Raw genomic sequence first — 20739 nt, 5'->3', positions numbered from 1 at the left:
GGTGCTGATGTTAATGCTTTTAAAAAATTTGTGATTTTTTTACGTTTTGACTAATAAGTGGCAGGTCAGAGATTTCCAGATTATCACACAATGCTTGTTCTATATTCATCCATGGTTCATCTATTGGGCTAGGTTTAAACCATTTTGATATATACTGTAACCTATTGGCTTACAACTCCCGATTAGAGTAGCAGAATTTCTAAGCATCTGCATCCCAAAACTACTATCAAAAATACATAAATTATTGTCTAAGATAGATGACACAATGTCTTTACCATCCTAAAAATGGGAGGCAGATTTATCCATCAGTTCTAGTCATAGCTTCTGGCCACAAATATGTTTGAACACCTTCAGAATGACTCGAAATCCTAATTTACAGCTCATACAATACAAAATTCTTCATAGAACACACTATACAGGACAAAGGATGTTAAGGATGGGTCTAACACGCTCAAACATCTGCTCACATTGCACAGATAACACACCTGATGATTATGCACACGCTTTGTGGTTTTGTGCGCCTGTCCAGAAGGTCTGGTTTGAAGTCTGTACGGACCTATCAACATGGCTAAAGTGTAGCATTCCTGCATGCCCCACACTGTGCATACTGGGTGACTTAGACAACATCAACATGGAAATGAACTCAGCACACATGGTCATCACAGTGTTATGTATCGCAAAGAAAACTATTCTCATGAACTGGAAAGCGAAGAACAATCTGTGTATTAACCAGTTTAGAAATGTTCTTTTAGATTACATTAGCATGGAAACAATGTCTGCCTCTTTCAAACATCAATTGGCTGAATTTCATTCTCTCTGGTCCCCGCTGATTAGCTTTATCACATAGTGGTGGTGGTGGGTTGCTGTCCCGTCGCTCTGGGCGGTTGGGTGTGTGCTGGGGGGGGGCTGTGTGGCTTCGGGCATCTGGTGGTCTCTCGGGTCGTGGGGACTGGGTTGGTGATTGCTGGGGGGGACTGTGTGTCGGGCTTGGAGGGCAGTTTTGGGGGCTTGCAGGTGGGGCTGTCTTGCGGTGTGGGGCGGGGTCCCTTAGGGGCCTTGGGGTGGTGGCTGCTAAGTACTGGAATCATACACTTCCTCTATGTAACCAGATAATTGCCGAGAAAGGCTGACTTGTAGTGGGCACATCTTCCTCCCTGATGTGATTATTCTCTGCAGCTGAAACTGAGACTCTCAGATCACTTCGTGTCTGCCAACAAAGAAGCAGCAGCTGCTGAAGATGACCAACTTCCTCATGTGTCACAGGATGATCAGACGTTGCAACAAAAGACATGCAGGTGGTCGAGAGAAGAGAAGAAGCTTACAGCACCTGGTATTCCCAAGAGATCTCCCATCCAAGTACTAACCAGGCCCAACACTGCTTGGCTTCCGAGATCAGACGAGGTCAGGCATGTTCAGGGTGGTGTGGCCGTAAGCAACAATGTCTCTGACAAATGTGCATTATATAGGTACTGGAATCATACGGTTCCTCTATGCAACCAGATAATTGCCGAGAAAGGCTGATGTGTAGCGGGCATATCATCTTCTCTGATGTGGTCATTCTCTGCAACTGAAACTGAGACTCTCAGATCACTTCGTGTCTTCCAACAAAGCAGCAGCAGCTGAAGATGACCAACTTCCTCATGTGTCACAGGGTGATCAGACGTTGCAACAAAAGACATGCAGGTTGTAGAGAGAAGAGAAAACGCTTACAGCACCTGGTATTCCCAAGCAGTCTCCCATTAAAGTACTAACCAGGACCAACCCTCCTTGGCTTCCGAGATCAGACGAGGTCGGGCATATTCAGGGTGGTGTGGCCGTAAGGAACAATTTCTGTGACAAATGTGCATTATATAGGTACTGGAATCATACACTTCCTCTATGTAACCAGATAATTGCAGAGAAAGGCTGACTTGTTATGGGCACATCTTCTTCCCTGATGTGATTATTCTCTGCAGCTGAAACTGAGACTCTCAGATCACTTGGTGTCTGCCAACAAAGCAGCAGCAGCTGAAGATGACCAACTTCCTCATGTGTCACAGGGTGATCAGGCGTTGCAACAAAAGACATGCAGGTTGTAGAGAGAAGAGAAAACGCTTACAGCACCTGGTATTCCCAAGCAGTCTACCATCCAAGTACTAACCAGGCTCAAACCTGCTTGGCTTCCGAGATCAGACGAGGTCGGGTATATTCAGGGTGGTGTGGCCGTAAGCAACAATAACTGTGACAAATGTGCATTATATAAGTACTGGAATCATACACTTCCTCTATGTAACCAGATAATTTCCGAGAAAGGCTCACTTGTTATGGGCACATCTTCTTCCCTGATGTGATCATTCTCTGCAAATGAAACTGAGACTCTCAGATCACTTCGTGTCTGCCAACAAAGCAGCAGCAGCTGCTGAAGATGACCAACTTCCTCATGTGTCACAGGGTGATCAGACGTTGCAACAAAAGACATGCAGGTGGTAGAGAGAAGAGAAAAAGCTTACCATACCTGGCATTCCCAAGAGGTCTTCCATCCAAGTACTAACCAGGCCCAAACCTCCTTGGCTTCCGAGATCAGACGAGGTCGAGCATGTTCAGGGTGGTGTGGCCGTAAGCAACAGTGTCTCTGACAAATGTGCATTATATAGGTACTGGAATCATACGGTTCCTCTATGCAACCAGATCATTTCCGAGAAAGGCTGATGTGTAGTGGGCACATCTTCTTCCCTGACGTGATTATTCTCTGCAGCTGAAACTGAGACTCTCAGATCACTTTGTGTCTGCCAACAAAGCAGCAGCAGCTGAAGATGACCAACTTCCTCATGTGTCACAGGGTGATCAGACGTTGCAACAAAAGACATGCAGGTGGTAGAGAGAAGAGAAAAAGCTTACAGCACCTGGTATTCCCAGAGAGTCTATCATCCAAGTACTAACCAGGCCCAAACCTGCTTGGCTTCCGAGATCAGACGTGGTCAGGCATATTCAGGGTGGTGTGGCGGTAAGCAACCATAACTGTGACAAATGTGCATTATAAAGATATTGGAATCATACAGTTCCTCTATGTAACCAGATAATTGCCAAGAAAAGCTGATAAGTAGTGGGCACATCTTCTTCCCTGACGTGATTATTCTCTCGAGCTGAAACTGAGACTCTCAGATCACTTTGTGTCTGCCAACAAAGCAGCAGAAGCTGAAGATGACCAACTTCCTCATGTGTCACAGGGTGATCAGACGTTGCAACAAAAGACATGCAGGTGGTAGAGAGAAGAGAAAAAGCTTACAGCACCTCGTATTCCCAAGAGGTCTTCCATCCAAGTCCAAACCAGGCCCAACTGTGCTTGGCTTCCGAGATCAGACGAGGTCGGGCATGTTCAGGGTTGTGTGGCCGTAAGCAACAATGTCTCTGACAAATGTGCATTATATAGGTACTGGAATCATATGGTTCCTCTATGCAACCAGATAATTGCCGAGAAAGGCTGATGTGTAGCGGGCATATCATCTTCTCTGATGTGATCATTCTCTTCAGCTGAAACTGAGACTCTCAGATCACTTCGTGTCTGCCAACAAAGCAGCAGCAGCTGAAGATGACCACCTTCCTCATGTGTCACAGGGTGATCAGACGTTGCAACAAAAGACATGCAGGTGGTAGAGAGAAGAAAAAAAGCTTACAGCACCTGGTATTCCCAAGCGGTCTCCCATCAAAGTACTAACCAGGCCCAACCCTCCTTGGCTTCCGAGATCAGACGAGGTTGGACATATTCAGGGTGGTTTGGCCGTAAGCAACAATCTCTGTGACAAATGCGCATTATATAGGCAATCAAATCATATGGTTCCTCTATGTAACCAGATAATTGCAGAGAAAGGCTAACTTGTTGTGGGCACATCTTCTTCCCTGACGTGATAATTCTCTCCAGCTGAAAATGAGACTCTCAGATCACTTCGTGTCTGCCAACAAAGCAGCAGCAGCTGAAGATGACCAACTTCCTCATGTGTCACAGGGTGATCAGACATTGCAACAAAAGACATGCAGGTGGTTGAGAGAAGAGAAAAAGCTTAAAGCACCTGGTATTCCCAAAAGGTCTTCCATCCAAGTACAAACCAGGCCCAACTGTGCTTGGCTTCCGAGATCAGACGAGGGCGGGCATGTTCAGGGTGGTGTGGCCGTAAGCAACAATGTCTCTGAAAAATGTGCATTATATAGGTACTGGAATCATACGGTTCCTCTATGCAACCAGATAATTGCAGAGAAAGACTGATGTGTAGTGGGCACATCTTGTTCCCTGACGTGATCATTCTCTTCAGCTGAAACTGAGACTCTCAGATCACTTCGTGTTTGCCAACAAAGCAGCCGCAGCTGAAGATGACCAAATACCTCATGTGTCACAGGGTGATCAGACGTTGCAACAAAACACATGCAGGTGGTAGAGAGAAGAGAAAAACCTTACAGCACCTGGTATTCCCAAAAGGTCTCCCACCCAAGTACTAACCAGGCCCAACACTGCTTGGCTTCCGAGATCAGACGAGGTCAGGCAAATTCAGGGTGGTGTGGCCGTAAGTAACAATGTCTGTGACAAATGTGCATTATATAGGTACAGGAATCATACGGTTCCTCTATGTAACCAGATAATTGCTGAGAAAGGCTGATGTGTAGTGGGCACATCTTCTTCCCTGACGTGATTATTCTCTTCAGCTGAAACTGAGACTCTCAGATCACTTCGTGTCTTCCAACAAAGCAGCAGCAGCTGAAGATGGCCAACTTCCTCATGTGTCACAGGGTGATCAGACGTTGCAACAAAAGACATGCAGGTTGTAGAGAGAAGAGAAAACGCTTACAGCACCTGGTATTCCCAAGCAGTCTCCCATTAAAGTACTAACCAGGCCCAACCCTCCTTGGCTTCCGAGATCAGACGAGGTCAGGCTTATTCAGGGTGGTGTGGCCGTAAGGAACAATTTCTGTGACACATGTGCATTATATAGGTACTGGAATCATACACTTCCTCTATGAAACCAGATAATTGCCGAGAAAGGCTGACTTGTAGTGGGCACATATTCTTCCCTGATGTGATTATTCTCTGCAACTGAAACTGAGACTCTCAGATCACTCTGTGTCTGCCAACAAAGCAGCAGCAGCTGAAGATGACCAACTTCCTCATGTGTCACAGGGTGATCAGACGTTGCAAAAAAAGACATGCAGGTGGTAGAGAGAAGAGAAAAAGCTTACAGCACCTGGTATGTTCAAGCGGTCTCCCACCAAAGTACTAACCAGGCCCAACTCTTCTTGGCTTCCGAGATCAGACGAGGTCAGGCATATTGAGGGTGGTGTGGCCGTAAGCAACAATGTCTGTGACAAATGTGCATTATATAAGTACAGGAATCATACGGTTCCTCTATGTAACCAGATAATTGCTGAGAAAGGCTGATGTGTAGTGGGCACATCTTGTTCCCTGACGTGATCATTCTCTTCAGCTGAAACTGAGACTCTCAGATCACTTTGTGTTTGCCAACAAAGCAGCCGCAGCTGAAGATGACCAAATACCTCATGTGTCACAGGGTGATCAGACGTTGCAACAAAAGACATGTAGGTTGTAGAGAGAAGAGAAAACGCTTACAGCACCTGGTATTCCCAAGCAGTCTCCCATTAAAGTACTAACCAGGCCCAACCCTCCTCGGCTTCCGAGATCAGACGAGGTCAGGCTTATTCAGGGTGGTGTGGCCGTAAGGAACAATTTCTGTGACAAATGTGCATTATATAGGTACTGGAATCATACACTTCCTCTATGAAACCAGATAATTGCCGAGAAAGGCTGACTTGTAGTGGGCACATATTCTTCCCTGATGTGATTATTCTCTGCAACTGAAACTGAGACTCTCAGATCACTCTGTGTCTGCCAACAAAGCAGCAGCAGCTGAAGATGACCAACTTCCTCATGTGTCACAGGGTGATCAGACGTTGCAAAAAAAGACATGCAGGTGGTAGAGAGAAGAGAAAAAGCTTACAGCACCTGGTATTTTCAAGCGGTCTCCCACCCAAGTACTAACCAGGCCCAACTCTGCTTGGCTTCCGAGATCAGACGAGGTCAGGCATATTCAGGGTGGTGTGGCCGTAAGCAACAATGTCTGTGACAAATGTGCATTATATAAGTACAGGAATCATACGGTTCCTCTATGTAACCAGATAATTGCTGAGAAAGGCTGATGTGTAGTGGGCACATCTTCTTCCCTGACGTGATTATTCTCTTCAGCTGAAACTGAGACTCTCAGATCACTTCGTGTCTTCCAACAAAGCAGCAACAGCTGAAGATGACCAACTTCCTCATGTGTCACAGGGTGATTTTCAAGCGGTCTCCCACCAAAGTACTAACCAGGCCCAACTCTTCTTGGCTTCCGAGATCAGACGAGGTCGGGCATATTCAGGGTGGTGTGGCCGTAAGGAACAATTTCTGTGACAAATGTGCATTATATAGGTACTGGAATCATACACTTCCTCTATGTAACCAGATAATTGCAGAGAAAGGCTGACTTGTTATGGGCACATCTTCTTCCCTGATGTGATTATTCTCTGCAGCTGAAACTGAGACTCTCAGATCACTTGGTGTCTGCCAACAAAGCAGCAGCAGCTGAAGATCACCAACTTCCTCATGTGTCACAGGGTGATCAGACGTTGCAACAAAAGACATGCAGGTTGTAGAGAGAAGAGAAAACGCTTACAGCACCTGGTATTCCCAAGCAGTCTACCATCCAAGTACTAACCAGGCTCAAACGTGCTTGGCTTCCGAGATCAGACGAGGTCGGGTATATTCAGGGTGGTGTGGCCGTAAGCAACAATAACTGTGACAAATGTGCATTATATAAGTACTGGAATCATACACTTCCTCTATGTAACCAGATAATTTCCGAGAAAGGCTCACTTGTTATGGGCATATCTTCTTCCCTGATGTGATCATTCTCTGCAACTTAAACTGAGACTCTCAGATCACTTCGTGTCTGCCAACAAAGCAGCAGCAGCTGCTGAAGATGACCAACTTCCTCATGTGTCACAGGGTGATCAGACGTTGCAACAAAAGACATGCAGGTGGTAGAGAGAAGAGAAAAAGCTTACCACACCTGGTATTCCCAAGAGGTCTCCTATCCAAGTACTAACCAGGCCCAAACCTCCTTGGCTTCCGAGATCAGACGAGGTCGAGCATGTTCAGGGTGGTGTGGCCGTAAGCAACAATGTCTCTGACAAATGTGCATTATATAGGTACTGGAATCATACGGTTCCTCTATGCAACCAGATCATTTCCGAGAAAGGCTGATGTGTAGTGGGCACATCTTCTTCCCTGACGTGATTATTCTCTGCAGCTGAAACTGAGACTCTCAGATCACTTTGTGTCTGCCAACAAAGCAGCAGTAGCTGAAGATGACCAACTTCCTCATGTGTCACAGGGTGATCAGACGTTGCAACAAAAGACATGCAGGTGGTAGAGAGAAGAGAAAAAGCTTACAGCACCTGGCATTCCCAGAGAGTCTACCATCCAAGTACAAACCAGGCCGAAACCTGCTTGGCTTCCGAGATCAGACGTGGTCGGGCATATTCAGGGTGGTGTGGCGGTAAGCAACCATAACTGTGACAAATGTGCATTATAAAGGTACTGGAATCATACAGTTCCTCTATGTAACCAGATAATTGCCGAGAAAAGCTGATAAGTAGTGGGCACATCTTCTTCCCTGACGTGATTATTCTCTCGAGCTGAAACTGAGACTCTCAGATCACTTTGTGTCTGCCAACAAAGCAGCAGAAGCTGAAGATGACCAACTTCCTCATGTGTCACAGGGTGATCAGACGTTGCAACAAAAGACATGCAGGTGGTAGAGAGAAGAGAAAAAGCTTACAGCACCTCCTATTCCCAAGAGGTCTTCCATCCAAGTACAAACCAGGCCCAACTGTGCTTGGCTTCCGAGATCAGACGAGGTCGGGCATGTTCAGGGTTGTGTGGCCGTAAGCAACAATGTCTCTGACAAATGTGCATTATATAGGTACTGGAATCATACGGTTCTTCTATGCAACCAGATAATTGCCGAGAAAGGCTGATGTGTAGCGGGTAAATCATCTTCTCTGATGTGATCATTCTCTGCAACTGAAACTGAGACTCTCAGATCACTTCGTGTCTGCCAACAAAGCAGCAGAAGCTGAAGATGACCAACTTCCTCATGTGTCACAGGGTGATCAGACGTTGCAACAAAAGACATGCAGGTGGTAGAGAGAAGAGAAAAAGCTTACAGCACCTGGTATTCCCAAGCGGTCTCCCATCAAAGTACTAACCAGGCCCAACCCTCCTTGGCTTCCGAGATCAGACGAGGTTGGACACATTCAGGGTGGTTTGGCCGTAAGCAACAATCTCTGTGACAAATGCGCATTATATAGGTAATCAAATCATATGGTTCCTCTATGTAACCAGATATTTGCAGAGAAAGGCTGATATGTAGCGGGCATATCTTGTTCCCTGACGTGATAATTCTCTCCAGCTGAAAATGAGACTCTCAGATCACTTCGTGTCTGCCAACAAAGCAGCAGCAGCTGAAGATGACCAACTTCCTCATGTGTCACAGGGTGATCAGACATTGCAACAAAAGACATGCAGGTGGTTGAGAGAAGAGAAAAAGCTTAAAGCACCTGGTATTCCCAAGAGGTCTTCCATCCAAGTACAAACCAGGCCCAACTGTGCTTGGCTTCCGAGATCAGACGAGGAAGGGGATGTTCAGGGTGGTGTGGCCGTAAGCAACAATATCTCTGAAAAATGTGCATTATATAGGTACTGGAATCATACGGTTCCTCTATGCAACCAGATAATTGCAGAGAAAGGCTGATGTGTAGTGGGCACATCTTGTTCCCTGACGTGATCATTCTCTTCAGCTGAAACTGAGACTCTCAGATCACTTTGTGTTTGTCAACAAAGCAGCCGCAGCTGAAGATGACCAAATACCTCATGTGTCACAGGGTGATCAGACGTTGCAACAAAAGACATGTAGGTTGTAGAGAGAAGAGAAAACGCTTACAGCACCTGGTATTCCCAAGCAGTCTCCCATTAAAGTACTAACCAGGCCCAACCCTCCTCGGCTTCCGAGATCAGACGAGGTCAGGCTTATTCAGGGTGGTGTGGCCGTAAGGAACAATTTCTGTGACAAATGTGCATTATATAGGTACTGGAATCATACACTTCCTCTATGAAACCAGATAATTGCCGAGAAAGGCTGACTTGTAGTGGGCACATATTCTTCCCTGATGTGATTATTCTCTGCAGCTGAAACTGAGACTCTCAGATCACTCTGTGTCTGCCAACAAAGCAGCAGCAGCTGAAGATGACCAACTTCCTCATGTGTCACAGGGTGATCAGACGTTGCAAAAAAAGACATGCAGGTGGTAGAGAGAAGAGAAAAAGCTTACAGCACCTGGTATTTTCAAGCGGTCTCCCACCCAAGTACTAACCAGGCCCAACTCTGCTTGGCTTCCGAGATCAGACGAGGTCAGGAATATTCAGGGTGGTGTGGCCGTAAGCAACAATGTCTGTGACAAATGTGCATTATATAAGTACAGGAATCATACGGTTCCTCTATGTAACCAGATAATTGCTGAGAAAGGCTGATGTGTAGTGGGCACATCTTCTTCCCTGACGTGATTATTCTCTTCAGCTGAAACTGAGACTCTCAGATCACTTCGTGTCTTCCAACAAAGCAGCAACAGCTGAAGATGACCAACTTCCTCATGTGTCACAGGGTGATCAGACGTTGCAACAAAACACATGCAGGTGGTAGAGAGAAGAGAAAAAGCTTACAGCACCTGGTACTCCCAAGCTGTCTCCCATCCAAGTACTAACCAGGTACAACCCTGCTTGGCGTCCGAGATCAGACGAGGTCAGGCTTCTTCAGGGTGGTGTGGCCGTAAGCAACAATGTCTCTGACAAATGTGCATTATATAGGTACTGGAATCATACGGTTCCTCTATGCAACCAGATAATTGCCGAGAAAGGCTGATGTGTAGCGGGCAAATAATCTTCTCTGATGTGATCATTCTCTGCAACTGAAACTGAGACTCTCAGATCACTTCGTGTCTGCCAACAAAGCAGCAGCAGCTGCTGAAGATGACCAACTTCCTCATGTGTCATAGGGTGATCAGACGTTGCAACAAAAGACATGCAGGTGGTAGAGAGAAGAGAAAAAGCTTAAAGCACCTGGTATTCCCAAAAGGTCTTCCATCCAAGTACAAACCAGGCCCAACTGTGCTTGGCTTCCGAGATCAGACGAGGGCGGGCATGTTCAGGGTGGTGTGGCCGTAAGCAACAATATCTCTGAAAAATGTGCATTATATAGGTACTGGAATCATACGGTTCCTCTATGCAACCAGATAATTGCAGAGAAAGACTGATGTGTAGTGGGCACATCTTGTTCCCTGACGTGATCATTCTCTTCAGCTGAAACTGAGACTCTCAGATCACTTCGTGTTTGCCAACAAAGCAGCCGCAGCTGAAGATGACCAAATACCTCATGTGTCACAGGGTGATCAGACGTTGCAACAAAACACATGCAGGTGGTAGAGAGAAGAGAAAAACCTTACAGCACCTGGTATTCCCAAAAGGTCTCCCACCCAAGTACTAACCAGGCCCAACACTGCTTGGCTTCCGAGATCAGACGAGGTCAGGCAAATTCAGGGTGGTGTGGCCGTAAGTAACAATGTCTGTGACAAATGTGCATTATATAGGTACAGGAATCATACGGTTCCTCTATGTAACCAGATAATTGCTGAGAAAGGCTGATGTGTAGTGGGCACATCTTCTTCCCTGACGTGATTATTCTCTTCAGCTGAAACTGAGACTCTCAGATCACTTCGTGTCTTCCAACAAAGCAGCAGCAGCTGAAGATGGCCAACTTCCTCATGTGTCACAGGGTGATCAGACGTTGCAACAAAAGACATGCAGGTTGTAGAGAGAAGAGAAAACGCTTACAGCACCTGGTATTCCCAAGCAGTCTCCCATTAAAGTACTAACCAGGCCCAACCCTCCTTGGCTTCCGAGATCAGACGAGGTCAGGCTTATTCAGGGTGGTGTGGCCGTAAGGAACAATTTCTGTGACACATGTGCATTATATAGGTACTGGAATCATACACTTCCTCTATGAAACCAGATAATTGCCGAGAAAGGCTGACTTGTAGTGGGCACATATTCTTCCCTGATGTGATTATTCTCTGCAACTGAAACTGAGACTCTCAGATCACTCTGTGTCTGCCAACAAAGCAGCAGCAGCTGAAGATGACCAACTTCCTCATGTGTCACAGGGTGATCAGACGTTGCAAAAAAAGACATGCAGGTGGTAGAGAGAAGAGAAAAAGCTTACAGCACCTGGTATTTTCAAGCGGTCTCCCACCAAAGTACTAACCAGGCCCAACTCTTCTTGGCTTCCGAGATCAGACGAGGTCAGGCATATTGAGGGTGGTGTGGCCGTAAGCAACAATGTCTGTGACAAATGTGCATTATATAAGTACAGGAATCATACGGTTCCTCTATGTAACCAGATAATTGCTGAGAAAGGCTGATGTGTAGTGGGCACATCTTCTTCCCTGACGTGATTATTCTCTTCAGCTGAAACTGAGACTCTCAGATCACTTCGTGTCTGCCAACAAAGCAGCAGCAGCTGAAGATGACCAACTTCCTCATGTGTCACAGGGAGATCAGACGTTGCAACAAAAGACATGCAGGTTGTTGAGAGAAGAGAAAACGCTTACAGCACCTGGTATTCCCAAGCAGTCTCCCATTAAAGTACTAACCAGGCCCAACCCTCCTTGGCTTCCGAGATCAGACGAGGTCGGGCATATTCAGGGTGGTGTGGCCGTAAGGAACAATTTCTGTGACAAATGTGCATTATATAGGTACTGGAATCATACACTTCCTCTATGTAACCAGATAATTGCAGAGAAAGGCTGACTTGTTATGGGCACATCTTCTTCCCTGATGTGATTATTCTCTGCAGCTGAAACTGAGACTCTCAGATCACTTGGTGTCTGCCAACAAAGCAGTAGCAGCTGAAGATCACCAACTTCCTCATGTGTCACAGGGTGATCAGACGTTGCAACAAAAGACATGCAGGTTGTAGAGAGAAGAGAAAACGCTTACAGCACCTGGTATTCCCAAGCAGTCTACCATCCAAGTACTAACCAGGCTCAAACGTGCTTGGCTTCCGAGATCAGACGAGGTCGGGTATATTCAGGGTGGTGTGGCCGTAAGCAACAATAACTGTGACAAATGTGCATTATATAAGTACTGGAATCATACACTTCCTCTATGTAACCAGATAATTTCCGAGAAAGGCTCACTTGTTATGGGCATATCTTCTTCCCTGATGTGATCATTCTCTGCAACTTAAACTGAGACTCTCAGATCACTTCGTGTCTGCCAACAAAGCAGCAGCAGCTGCTGAAGATGACCAACTTCCTCATGTGTCACAGGGTGATCAGACGTTGCAACAAAAGACATGCAGGTGGTAGAGAGAAGAGAAAAAGCTTACAGCACCTGGTATTCCCAAGAGGTCTCCTATCCAAGTACTAACCAGGCCCAAACCTCCTTGGCTTCCGAGATCAGACGAGGTCGAGCATGTTCAGGGTGGTGTGGCCGTAAGCAACAATGTCTCTGACAAATGTGCATTATATAGGTACTGGAATCATACGGTTCCTCTATGCAACCAGATCATTTCCGAGAAAGGCTGATGTGTAGTGGGCACATCTTCTTCCCTGACGTGATTATTCTCTGCAGCTGAAACTGAGACTCTCAGATCACTTTGTGTCTGCCAACAAAGCAGCAGCAGCTGAAGATGACCAACTTCCTCATGTGTCACAGGGTGATCAGACGTTGCAAAAAAAGACATGCAGGTTGTAGAGAGAAGAGAAAAAGCTTACAGCACCTGGTATTTTCAAGCGGTCTCCCACCAAAGTACTAACCAGGCCCAACTCTTCTTGGCTTCCGAGATCAGACGAGGTCAGGCATATTGAGGGTGGTGTGGCCGTAAGCAACAATGTCTGTGACAAATGTGCATTATATAAGTACAGGAATCATACGGTTCCTCTATGTAACCAGATAATTGCTGAGAAAGGCTGATGTGTAGTGGGCACATCTTCTTCCCTGACGTGATTATTCTCTTCAGCTGAAACTGAGACTCTCAGATCACTTCGTGTCTGCCAACAAAGCAGCAGCAGCTGAAGATGACCAACTTCCTCATGTGTCACAGGGAGATCAGACGTTGCAACAAAAGACATGCAGGTTGTTGAGAGAAGAGAAAACGCTTACAGCACCTGGTATTCCCAAGCAGTCTCCCATTAAAGTACTAACCAGGCCCAACCCTCCTTGGCTTCCGAGATCAGACGAGGTCGGGCATATTCAGGGTGGTGTGGCCGTAAGGAACAATTTCTGTGACAAATGTGCATTATATAGGTACTGGAATCATACACTTCCTCTATGTAACCAGATAATTGCAGAGAAAGGCTGACTTGTTATGGGCACATCTTCTTCCCTGATGTGATTATTCTCTGCAGCTGAAACTGAGACTCTCAGATCACTTGGTGTCTGCCAACAAAGCAGCAGCAGCTGAAGATCACCAACTTCCTCATGTGTCACAGGGTGATCAGACGTTGCAACAAAAGACATGCAGGTTGTAGAGAGAAGAGAAAACGCTTACAGCACCTGGTATTCCCAAGCAGTCTACCATCCAAGTACTAACCAGGCTCAAACGTGCTTGGCTTCCGAGATCAGACGAGGTCGGGTATATTCAGGGTGGTGTGGCCGTAAGCAACAATAACTGTGACAAATGTGCATTATATAAGTACTGGAATCATACACTTCCTCTATGTAACCAGATCATTTCCGAGAAAGGCTCACTTGTTATGGGCATATCTTCTTCCCTGATGTGATCATTCTCTGCAACTTAAACTGAGACTCTCAGATCACTTCGTGTCTGCCAACAAAGCAGCAGCAGCTGCTGAAGATGACCAACTTCCTCATGTGTCACAGGGTGATCAGACGTTGCAACAAAAGACATGCAGGTGGTAGAGAGAAGAGAAAAAGCTTACCACACCTGGTATTCCCAAGAGGTCTCCTATCCAAGTACTAACCAGGCCCAAACCTCCTTGGCTTCCGAGATCAGACGAGGTCGAGCATGTTCAGGGTGGTGTGGCCGTAAGCAACAATGTCTCTGACAAATGTGCATTATATAGGTACTGGAATCATACGGTTCCTCTATGCAACCAGATCATTTCCGAGAAAGGCTGATGTGTAGTGGGCACATCTTCTTCCCTGACGTGATTATTCTCTGCAGCTGAAACTGAGACTCTCAGATCACTTTGTGTCTGCCAACAAAGCAGCAGTAGCTGAAGATGACCAACTTCCTCATGTGTCACAGGGTGATCAGACGTTGCAACAAAAGACATGCAGGTGGTAGAGAGAAGAGAAAAAGCTTACAGCACCTGGCATTCCCAGAGAGTCTACCATCCAAGTACAAACCAGGCCCAAACCTGCTTGGCTTCCGAGATCAGACGTGGTCGGGCATATTCAGGGTGGTGTGGCGGTAAGCAACCATAACTGTGACAAATGTGCATTATAAAGGTACTGGAATCATACAGTTCCTCTATGTAACCAGATAATTGCCGAGAAAAGCTGATAAGTAGTGGGCACATCTTCTTCCCTGACGTGATTATTCTCTCGAGCTGAAACTGAGACTCTCAGATCACTTTGTGTCTGCCAACAAAGCAGCAGAAGCTGAAGATGACCAACTTCCTCATGTGTCACAGGGTGATCAGACGTTGCAACAAAAGACATGCAGGTGGTAGAGAGAAGAGAAAAAGCTTACAGCACCTCCTATTCCCAAGAGGTCTTCCATCCAAGTACAAACCAGGCCCAACTGTGCTTGGCTTCCGAGATCAGACGAGGTCGGGCATGTTCAGGGTTGTGTGGCCGTAAGCAACAATGTCTCTGACAAATGTGCATTATATAGGTACTGGAATCATACGGTTCTTCTATGCAACCAGATAATTGCCGAGAAAGGCTGATGTGTAGCGGGTAAATCATCTTCTCTGATGTGATCATTCTCTGCAACTGAAACTGAGACTCTCAGATCACTTCGTGTCTGCCAACAAAGCAGCAGAAGCTGAAGATGACCAACTTCCTCATGTGTCACAGGGTGATCAGACGTTGCAACAAAAGACATGCAGGTGGTAGAGAGAAGAGAAAAAGCTTACAGCACCTGGTATTCCCAAGCGGTCTCCAATCAAAGTACTAACCAGGCCCAACCCTCCTTGGCTTCCGAGATCAGACGAGGTTGGACATATTCAGGGTGGTTTGGCCGTAAGCAACAATCTCTGTGACAAATGCGCATTATATAGGTAATCAAATCATATGGTTCCTCTATGTAACCAGATATTTGCAGAGAAAGGCTGATATGTAGCGGGCATATCTTGTTCCCTGACGTGATAATTCTCTCCAGCTGAAAATGAGACTCTCAGATCACTTCGTGTCTGCCAACAAAGCAGCAGCAGCTGAAGATGACCAACTTCCTCATGTGTCACAGGGTGATCAGACATTGCAACAAAAGACATGCAGGTGGTTGAGAGAAGAGAAAAAGCTTAAAGCACCTGGTATTCCCAAGAGGTCTTCCATCCAAGTACAAACCAGGCCCAACTGTGCTTGGCTTCCGAGATCAGACGAGGAAGGGGATGTTCAGGGTGGTGTGGCCGTAAGCAACAATATCTCTGAAAAATGTGCATTATATAGGTACTGGAATCATACGGTTCCTCTATGCAACCAGATAATTGCAGAGAAAGGCTGATGTGTAGTGGGCACATCTTGTTCCCTGACGTGATCATTCTCTTCAGCTGAAACTGAGACTCTCAGATCACTTTGTGTTTGCCAACAAAGCAGCCGCAGCTGAAGATGACCAAATACCTCATGTGTCACAGGGTGATCAGACGTTGCAACAAAAGACATGTAGGTTGTAGAGAGAAGAGAAAACGCTTACAGCACCTGGTATTCCCAAGCAGTCTCCCATTAAAGTACTAACCAGGCCCAACCCTCCTCGGCTTCCGAGATCAGACGAGGTCAGGCTTATTCAGGGTGGTGTGGCCGTAAGGAACAATTTCTGTGACAAATGTGCATTATATAGGTACTGGAATCATACACTTCCTCTATGAAACCAGATAATTGCCGAGAAAGGCTGACTTGTAGTGGGCACATATTCTTCCCTGATGTGATTATTCTCTGCAGCTGAAACTGAGACTCTCAGATCACTCTGTGTCTGCCAACAAAGCAGCAGCAGCTGAAGATGACCAACTTCCTCATGTGTCACAGGGTGATCAGACGTTGCAAAAAAAGACATGCAGGTGGTAGAGAGAAGAGAAAAAGCTTACAGCACCTGGTATTTTCAAGCGGTCTCCCACCCAAGTACTAACCAGGCCCAACTCTGCTTGGCTTCCGAGATCAGACGAGGTCAGGCATATTCAGGGTGGTGTGGCCGTAAGCAACAATGTCTGTGACAAATGTGCATTATATAAGTACAGGAATCATACGGTTCCTCTATGTAACCAGATAATTGCTGAGAAAGGCTGATGTGTAGTGGGCACATCTTCTTCCCTGACGTGATTATTCTCTTCAGCTGAAACTGAGACTCTCAGATCACTTCGTGTCTTCCAACAAAGCAGCAACAGCTGAAGATGACCAACTTCCTCATGTGTCACAGGGTGATCAGACGTTGCAACAAAACACATGCAGGTGGTAGAGAGAAGAGAAAAAGCTTACAGCACCTGGTATTCCCAAGCTGTCTCCCATCCAAGTACTAACCAGGTACAACCCTGCTTGGCGTCCGAGATCAGACGAGGTCGGGCATGTTCAGGGTGGTGTGGCCGTAAGCAACAATGTCTCTGACAAATGTGCATTATATAGGTACTGGAATCATACGGTTCCTCTATGCAACCAGATAATTGCCGAGAAAGGCTGATGTGTAGCGGGCAAATAATCTTCTCTGATGTGATCATTCTCTGCAACTGAAACTGAGACTCTCAGATCACTTCGTGTCTGCCAACAAAGCAGCAGCAGCTGCTGAAGATGACCAACTTCCTCATGTGTCATAGGGTGATCAGACGTTGCAACAAAAGACATGCAGGTGGTAGAGAGAAGAGAAAAAGCTTAAAGCACCTGGTATTCCCAAGAGGTCTTCCATCCAAGTACTAACTAGGCCCAACCCTCCTTGGCTTCCGAGATCAGACGAGGTCGGGCATGTTCAGGGTGGTGTGGCCGTAAGCAACAATGTCTCTGACAAATGTGCATTATATAGGTACTGGAATCATACGGTTCCTCTATGCAACCAGATCATTTCCGAGAAAGGCTGATGTGTAGTGGGCACATCTTCTTCCCTGACGTGATTATTCTCTGCAGCTGAAACTGAGACTCTCAGATCACTTCGTGTCTGCCAACTACGGTTCCTCTATGCAACCAGATAATTGCCGAGAAAGGCTGATGTGTAGCGGGCAAATCATCTTCTCTGATGTGATCATTCTCTGCAACTGAAACTGAGACTCTCAGATCACTTCGTGTCAGCCAACAAAGCAGCAGCAGCTGAAGATGACCAACTTCCTCATGTGTCACAGGGTGATCAGACGTTGCAACAAAAGACATGCAGGTGGTAGAGAGAAGAGAAAAAGCTTACAGCACCTGGTATTCCCAAGCTGTCTCCCATCCAAGTACTAAGGAGGCTCAACCCTGCTTGGCTTCCGAGATCAGACGAGGTCGGGCATGTTCAGGGTGGTGTGGCCGTAAGCAACAATGTGTCTGACAAATGTGCATTATATAAGTACAGGAATCATACGGTTCCTCTATGTAACCAGATAATTGCTGAGAAAGGCTGATCTGTAGTGGGCACATCTTCTTCCCTGAAGTGATTATTCTCTTTAGCTGAAACTGAGACTCTCAGATCACTTCGTGTCTTCCAACAAAGCAGCAGCAGCTGAAGATGGCCAACTTCCTCATGTGTCACAGGGTGATCAGACGTTGCAACAAAAGACATGCAGGTGGTAGAGAGAAGAGAAAAAGCTTAAGGCACCTGGTATTCCCAAGCGGTCTCCCATTCAAGTACTAACCAGGCCCAACCCTGCTTGGCTTCCGAGATCAGACGAGGTTGGGCTTATTCAGGGTGGTGTGGCCGTAAGCAACAACATCGGTGACAAATGTGCATTATATAGGTACTGGAATCATACGGTTCCTCTATGCAACCAGATAATTGCCGAGAAAGGCTGATGTGTAGCGGGCAAATAATCTTCTTCCCTGACGTGATAATTTTCTCCAGCTGAACATGAGACTCTCAGATCACTTCGTGTCTGCCAACAAAGCAGCAGAAGCTGAAGATGACCAACTTCCTCATGTGTCACAGGGTGATCAGACGTTGCAACAAAAGACATGCAGGTGGTAGAGAGAAGAGAAAAAGCTTAAGGTACCTGGTATTCCCAAGCGGTCTCCCATTCAAGTACTAACCAGGCCCAACCGTGCTTGGCTTCCGAGATCAGACGAGGTCGGGCTTATTCAGGGTGGTGTGGCCGTAAGCAACAATATCGGTGACAAATGTGCATTATATAGGTACTGGAATCATACACTTCCTCTGTATAACCAGATAATTGCCGAAAAAGGCTGACTTGTAGTGGGTTCATCTTCCTCCTTGATGTGATTATTCTCTGGAGCTGAAACTGAGACTCTCAGATCACCTCGTGTCTATCAACAAAGCAGCAGCAGCTGAAGATGACCAACTTCTTCACGTGTCACAGGGTGATCAGACGTTGCAACAAAAGACATGCAGGTGGTAGAGAGAAGAGAAAAAGCTTACAGCACCTGGTATTCCCAAGCTGTCTCCCATCCAAGTACTAACCAGGTACAACCCTGCTTGGCGTCCGAGATCAGACGAGGAAGGGGCTTATTCAGGGTGGTGTGGCCGTAAGCAACAACGTCTCTGACAAATGTGCATTATATAGGTACTGGAATCATACGGTTCCTCTATGTAACCAGATAATTGCTGAGAAAGGCTGATGTGTAGTGGGCACATCTTCTTCCCTGACGTGATTATTCTCTGCAGCTGAAACTGAGACTCTCAGATCACTTCGTGTCTGCCAACTACGGTTCCTCTATGCAACCAGATAATTGCCGAGAAAGGCTGATGTGTAGCGGGCAAATCATCTTCTCTGATGTGATCATTCTCTGCAACTTAAACTGAGACTCTCAGATCACTTCGTGTCAGCCAACAAAGCAGCCGCAGCTGAAGATGACCAACTTCCTCATGTGTCACAGGGTGATCAGACGTTGCAACAAAAGACGTGCAGGTGGTAGAGAGAAGAGAAAAAGCTTACAGCACCTGGTATTCCGAAGCTGTCTCCCATCCAAGTACTAAGGAGGCTCAACCCTGCTTGGCTTCCGAGATCAGACGAGGTCGGGCATGTTCAGGGTGGTGTGGCCGTAAGCAACAATGTGTCTGACAAATGTGCATTATATAAGTACAGGAATCATACGGTTCCTCTATGTAACCAGATAATTGCTGAGAAAGGCTGATCTGTAGTGGGCACATCTTCTTCTCTGATGTGATTATTCTCTCCAGCTGAAACTGAGACTCTCAGATTACCTCATGTCTGCCAACAAAGCAGCAGGAGCTGAAGATGACCAACTTCCTCATGTGTCACAGGGTGATCAGACGTTGCAACAAAAGACATGCAGGTGGTCAAGAGAAGACAAAAAGCTTACAGCACCTGGTAATCCCAAGCAGTCTCCCATCTAAGTACTAACCAGGCCCAACCCTACTTGGCTTCCGAGATAAGACAAGGTGGGGCTTATTCAGGGTGGTGTGGCGGTAAGCAAATATATTTGTTACAAATGTGAATTATATAGGTACTGGAATCATACACTTCCTCTATGAAACCAGATAATTGCCGAGAAAGGCTGATGTGTAGTGGGCATATCATCTTCTCTGATGTGATCATTCTCTTCAGCTGAAACTGAGACTCTCAGATCACTTCGTGTCTGCCAACAAAGCAGCAGCAGCTGAAGATGACCAACTTCCTCATGTGTCACAGGGTGATCAGACGTTGCAACAAAACACATGCAGGTGGTAGAGAGAAGAGAAACAGCTTACAGCACCTGGTATTCCCAAGCAGTCTCCCATTGAAGTACAAACCAGAACCAACCCTGCTTGGCTTCCGAGATAAGACAAGGTGGGGCTTATTCAGGGTGGTGTGGCGGTAAGCGACAATATCTGTTACAAATGTGAATTATATAGGTACTGGAATCATACACTTGCTCTATGAAACCAGATAATTGCCGAGAAAGGCTGACTTGTAGTGGGTTCATCTTCCTCCTTGATGTGATTATTCTCTGCAGCTGAAACTGAGACTCTCAGATCACTTCGTGTCTGCCAACAAAGCAGCAGCTGCTGAAGATGACCAACTTCCTCATGTGTCACAGGGTGATCAGACGTTGCAACAAAAGACATGCAGGTTGTAGAGAGAAGAGAAAACGCTTACAGCCCCTGGTATTCCCAAGCAGTCTCCCATTAAAGTACTAACCAGGCCCAACCCTCCTTGGCTTCCGAGATCAGACGAGGTCGGGCTTATTCAGGGTGGTGTGGCCGTAAGGAACAATTTCTGTGACAAATGTGCATTATATAGGTACTGGAATCATACACTTCCTCTATGTAACCAGATAATTGCAGAGAA

The 20739-nt window shown here is 46.4% G+C and overlaps 47 pseudogenes; all 47 read right to left on the bottom strand.

The window, feature by feature from the left end:
- Window positions 1-1315: 1315 nt before the first annotated feature.
- LOC140299359 (5S ribosomal RNA) lies at window positions 1316-1434 on the bottom strand (annotated as a pseudogene).
- Window positions 1435-1703: 269 nt separating this feature from the next.
- Window positions 1704-1822, bottom strand: LOC140291004 (5S ribosomal RNA; annotated as a pseudogene).
- A 269-nt stretch (window positions 1823-2091) lies between these two features.
- Window positions 2092-2210, bottom strand: LOC140269383 (5S ribosomal RNA; annotated as a pseudogene).
- A 272-nt stretch (window positions 2211-2482) lies between these two features.
- Window positions 2483-2601, bottom strand: LOC140295119 (5S ribosomal RNA; annotated as a pseudogene).
- A 269-nt stretch (window positions 2602-2870) lies between these two features.
- On the bottom strand, window positions 2871-2989 carry LOC140294841 (5S ribosomal RNA; annotated as a pseudogene).
- A 269-nt stretch (window positions 2990-3258) lies between these two features.
- Window positions 3259-3377, bottom strand: LOC140296904 (5S ribosomal RNA; annotated as a pseudogene).
- Window positions 3378-3646: 269 nt separating this feature from the next.
- LOC140316709 (5S ribosomal RNA) lies at window positions 3647-3765 on the bottom strand (annotated as a pseudogene).
- A 269-nt stretch (window positions 3766-4034) lies between these two features.
- LOC140294979 (5S ribosomal RNA) lies at window positions 4035-4153 on the bottom strand (annotated as a pseudogene).
- A 269-nt stretch (window positions 4154-4422) lies between these two features.
- LOC140309495 (5S ribosomal RNA) lies at window positions 4423-4541 on the bottom strand (annotated as a pseudogene).
- A 269-nt stretch (window positions 4542-4810) lies between these two features.
- Window positions 4811-4929, bottom strand: LOC140291568 (5S ribosomal RNA; annotated as a pseudogene).
- Window positions 4930-5198: 269 nt separating this feature from the next.
- LOC140292456 (5S ribosomal RNA) lies at window positions 5199-5317 on the bottom strand (annotated as a pseudogene).
- A 269-nt stretch (window positions 5318-5586) lies between these two features.
- Window positions 5587-5705, bottom strand: LOC140295684 (5S ribosomal RNA; annotated as a pseudogene).
- Window positions 5706-5974: 269 nt separating this feature from the next.
- Window positions 5975-6093, bottom strand: LOC140301128 (5S ribosomal RNA; annotated as a pseudogene).
- Window positions 6094-6685: 592 nt separating this feature from the next.
- LOC140289726 (5S ribosomal RNA) lies at window positions 6686-6804 on the bottom strand (annotated as a pseudogene).
- Window positions 6805-7076: 272 nt separating this feature from the next.
- Window positions 7077-7195, bottom strand: LOC140292356 (5S ribosomal RNA; annotated as a pseudogene).
- A 269-nt stretch (window positions 7196-7464) lies between these two features.
- Window positions 7465-7583, bottom strand: LOC140296382 (5S ribosomal RNA; annotated as a pseudogene).
- A 269-nt stretch (window positions 7584-7852) lies between these two features.
- Window positions 7853-7971, bottom strand: LOC140296098 (5S ribosomal RNA; annotated as a pseudogene).
- A 269-nt stretch (window positions 7972-8240) lies between these two features.
- Window positions 8241-8359, bottom strand: LOC140312264 (5S ribosomal RNA; annotated as a pseudogene).
- A 269-nt stretch (window positions 8360-8628) lies between these two features.
- On the bottom strand, window positions 8629-8747 carry LOC140297078 (5S ribosomal RNA; annotated as a pseudogene).
- A 269-nt stretch (window positions 8748-9016) lies between these two features.
- On the bottom strand, window positions 9017-9135 carry LOC140295683 (5S ribosomal RNA; annotated as a pseudogene).
- A 269-nt stretch (window positions 9136-9404) lies between these two features.
- Window positions 9405-9523, bottom strand: LOC140297384 (5S ribosomal RNA; annotated as a pseudogene).
- A 269-nt stretch (window positions 9524-9792) lies between these two features.
- Window positions 9793-9911, bottom strand: LOC140295058 (5S ribosomal RNA; annotated as a pseudogene).
- Window positions 9912-10183: 272 nt separating this feature from the next.
- LOC140294977 (5S ribosomal RNA) lies at window positions 10184-10302 on the bottom strand (annotated as a pseudogene).
- A 269-nt stretch (window positions 10303-10571) lies between these two features.
- On the bottom strand, window positions 10572-10690 carry LOC140309487 (5S ribosomal RNA; annotated as a pseudogene).
- Window positions 10691-10959: 269 nt separating this feature from the next.
- On the bottom strand, window positions 10960-11078 carry LOC140291567 (5S ribosomal RNA; annotated as a pseudogene).
- A 269-nt stretch (window positions 11079-11347) lies between these two features.
- Window positions 11348-11466, bottom strand: LOC140282914 (5S ribosomal RNA; annotated as a pseudogene).
- Window positions 11467-11735: 269 nt separating this feature from the next.
- Window positions 11736-11854, bottom strand: LOC140275564 (5S ribosomal RNA; annotated as a pseudogene).
- Window positions 11855-12123: 269 nt separating this feature from the next.
- LOC140289725 (5S ribosomal RNA) lies at window positions 12124-12242 on the bottom strand (annotated as a pseudogene).
- Window positions 12243-12514: 272 nt separating this feature from the next.
- Window positions 12515-12633, bottom strand: LOC140270428 (5S ribosomal RNA; annotated as a pseudogene).
- Window positions 12634-12902: 269 nt separating this feature from the next.
- LOC140282909 (5S ribosomal RNA) lies at window positions 12903-13021 on the bottom strand (annotated as a pseudogene).
- A 269-nt stretch (window positions 13022-13290) lies between these two features.
- LOC140275558 (5S ribosomal RNA) lies at window positions 13291-13409 on the bottom strand (annotated as a pseudogene).
- Window positions 13410-13678: 269 nt separating this feature from the next.
- On the bottom strand, window positions 13679-13797 carry LOC140289724 (5S ribosomal RNA; annotated as a pseudogene).
- Window positions 13798-14069: 272 nt separating this feature from the next.
- LOC140292355 (5S ribosomal RNA) lies at window positions 14070-14188 on the bottom strand (annotated as a pseudogene).
- A 269-nt stretch (window positions 14189-14457) lies between these two features.
- LOC140291835 (5S ribosomal RNA) lies at window positions 14458-14576 on the bottom strand (annotated as a pseudogene).
- Window positions 14577-14845: 269 nt separating this feature from the next.
- LOC140296097 (5S ribosomal RNA) lies at window positions 14846-14964 on the bottom strand (annotated as a pseudogene).
- A 269-nt stretch (window positions 14965-15233) lies between these two features.
- LOC140291535 (5S ribosomal RNA) lies at window positions 15234-15352 on the bottom strand (annotated as a pseudogene).
- Window positions 15353-15621: 269 nt separating this feature from the next.
- LOC140297076 (5S ribosomal RNA) lies at window positions 15622-15740 on the bottom strand (annotated as a pseudogene).
- A 269-nt stretch (window positions 15741-16009) lies between these two features.
- On the bottom strand, window positions 16010-16128 carry LOC140295682 (5S ribosomal RNA; annotated as a pseudogene).
- A 269-nt stretch (window positions 16129-16397) lies between these two features.
- LOC140301127 (5S ribosomal RNA) lies at window positions 16398-16516 on the bottom strand (annotated as a pseudogene).
- A 269-nt stretch (window positions 16517-16785) lies between these two features.
- LOC140285139 (5S ribosomal RNA) lies at window positions 16786-16904 on the bottom strand (annotated as a pseudogene).
- Window positions 16905-17176: 272 nt separating this feature from the next.
- On the bottom strand, window positions 17177-17295 carry LOC140282246 (5S ribosomal RNA; annotated as a pseudogene).
- A 397-nt stretch (window positions 17296-17692) lies between these two features.
- Window positions 17693-17811, bottom strand: LOC140292980 (5S ribosomal RNA; annotated as a pseudogene).
- A 269-nt stretch (window positions 17812-18080) lies between these two features.
- Window positions 18081-18199, bottom strand: LOC140312024 (5S ribosomal RNA; annotated as a pseudogene).
- A 272-nt stretch (window positions 18200-18471) lies between these two features.
- Window positions 18472-18590, bottom strand: LOC140266629 (5S ribosomal RNA; annotated as a pseudogene).
- Window positions 18591-18859: 269 nt separating this feature from the next.
- Window positions 18860-18979, bottom strand: LOC140297285 (5S ribosomal RNA; annotated as a pseudogene).
- Window positions 18980-19376: 397 nt separating this feature from the next.
- LOC140295377 (5S ribosomal RNA) lies at window positions 19377-19495 on the bottom strand (annotated as a pseudogene).
- Window positions 19496-20540: 1045 nt separating this feature from the next.
- On the bottom strand, window positions 20541-20659 carry LOC140291868 (5S ribosomal RNA; annotated as a pseudogene).
- Window positions 20660-20739: the final 80 nt, after the last annotated feature.

Source organism: Leuresthes tenuis, unplaced genomic scaffold (genome assembly GCF_036924035.1).
Source record: "Leuresthes tenuis unplaced genomic scaffold, fLeuTen1.0.hap1 SCAF_1, whole genome shotgun sequence".
NCBI lineage: Eukaryota > Metazoa > Chordata > Actinopteri > Atheriniformes > Atherinopsidae > Leuresthes > Leuresthes tenuis.
Note: the sequence above shows the minus strand (reverse complement) of the source record. Positions and strands in the feature narration are given on the sequence as shown.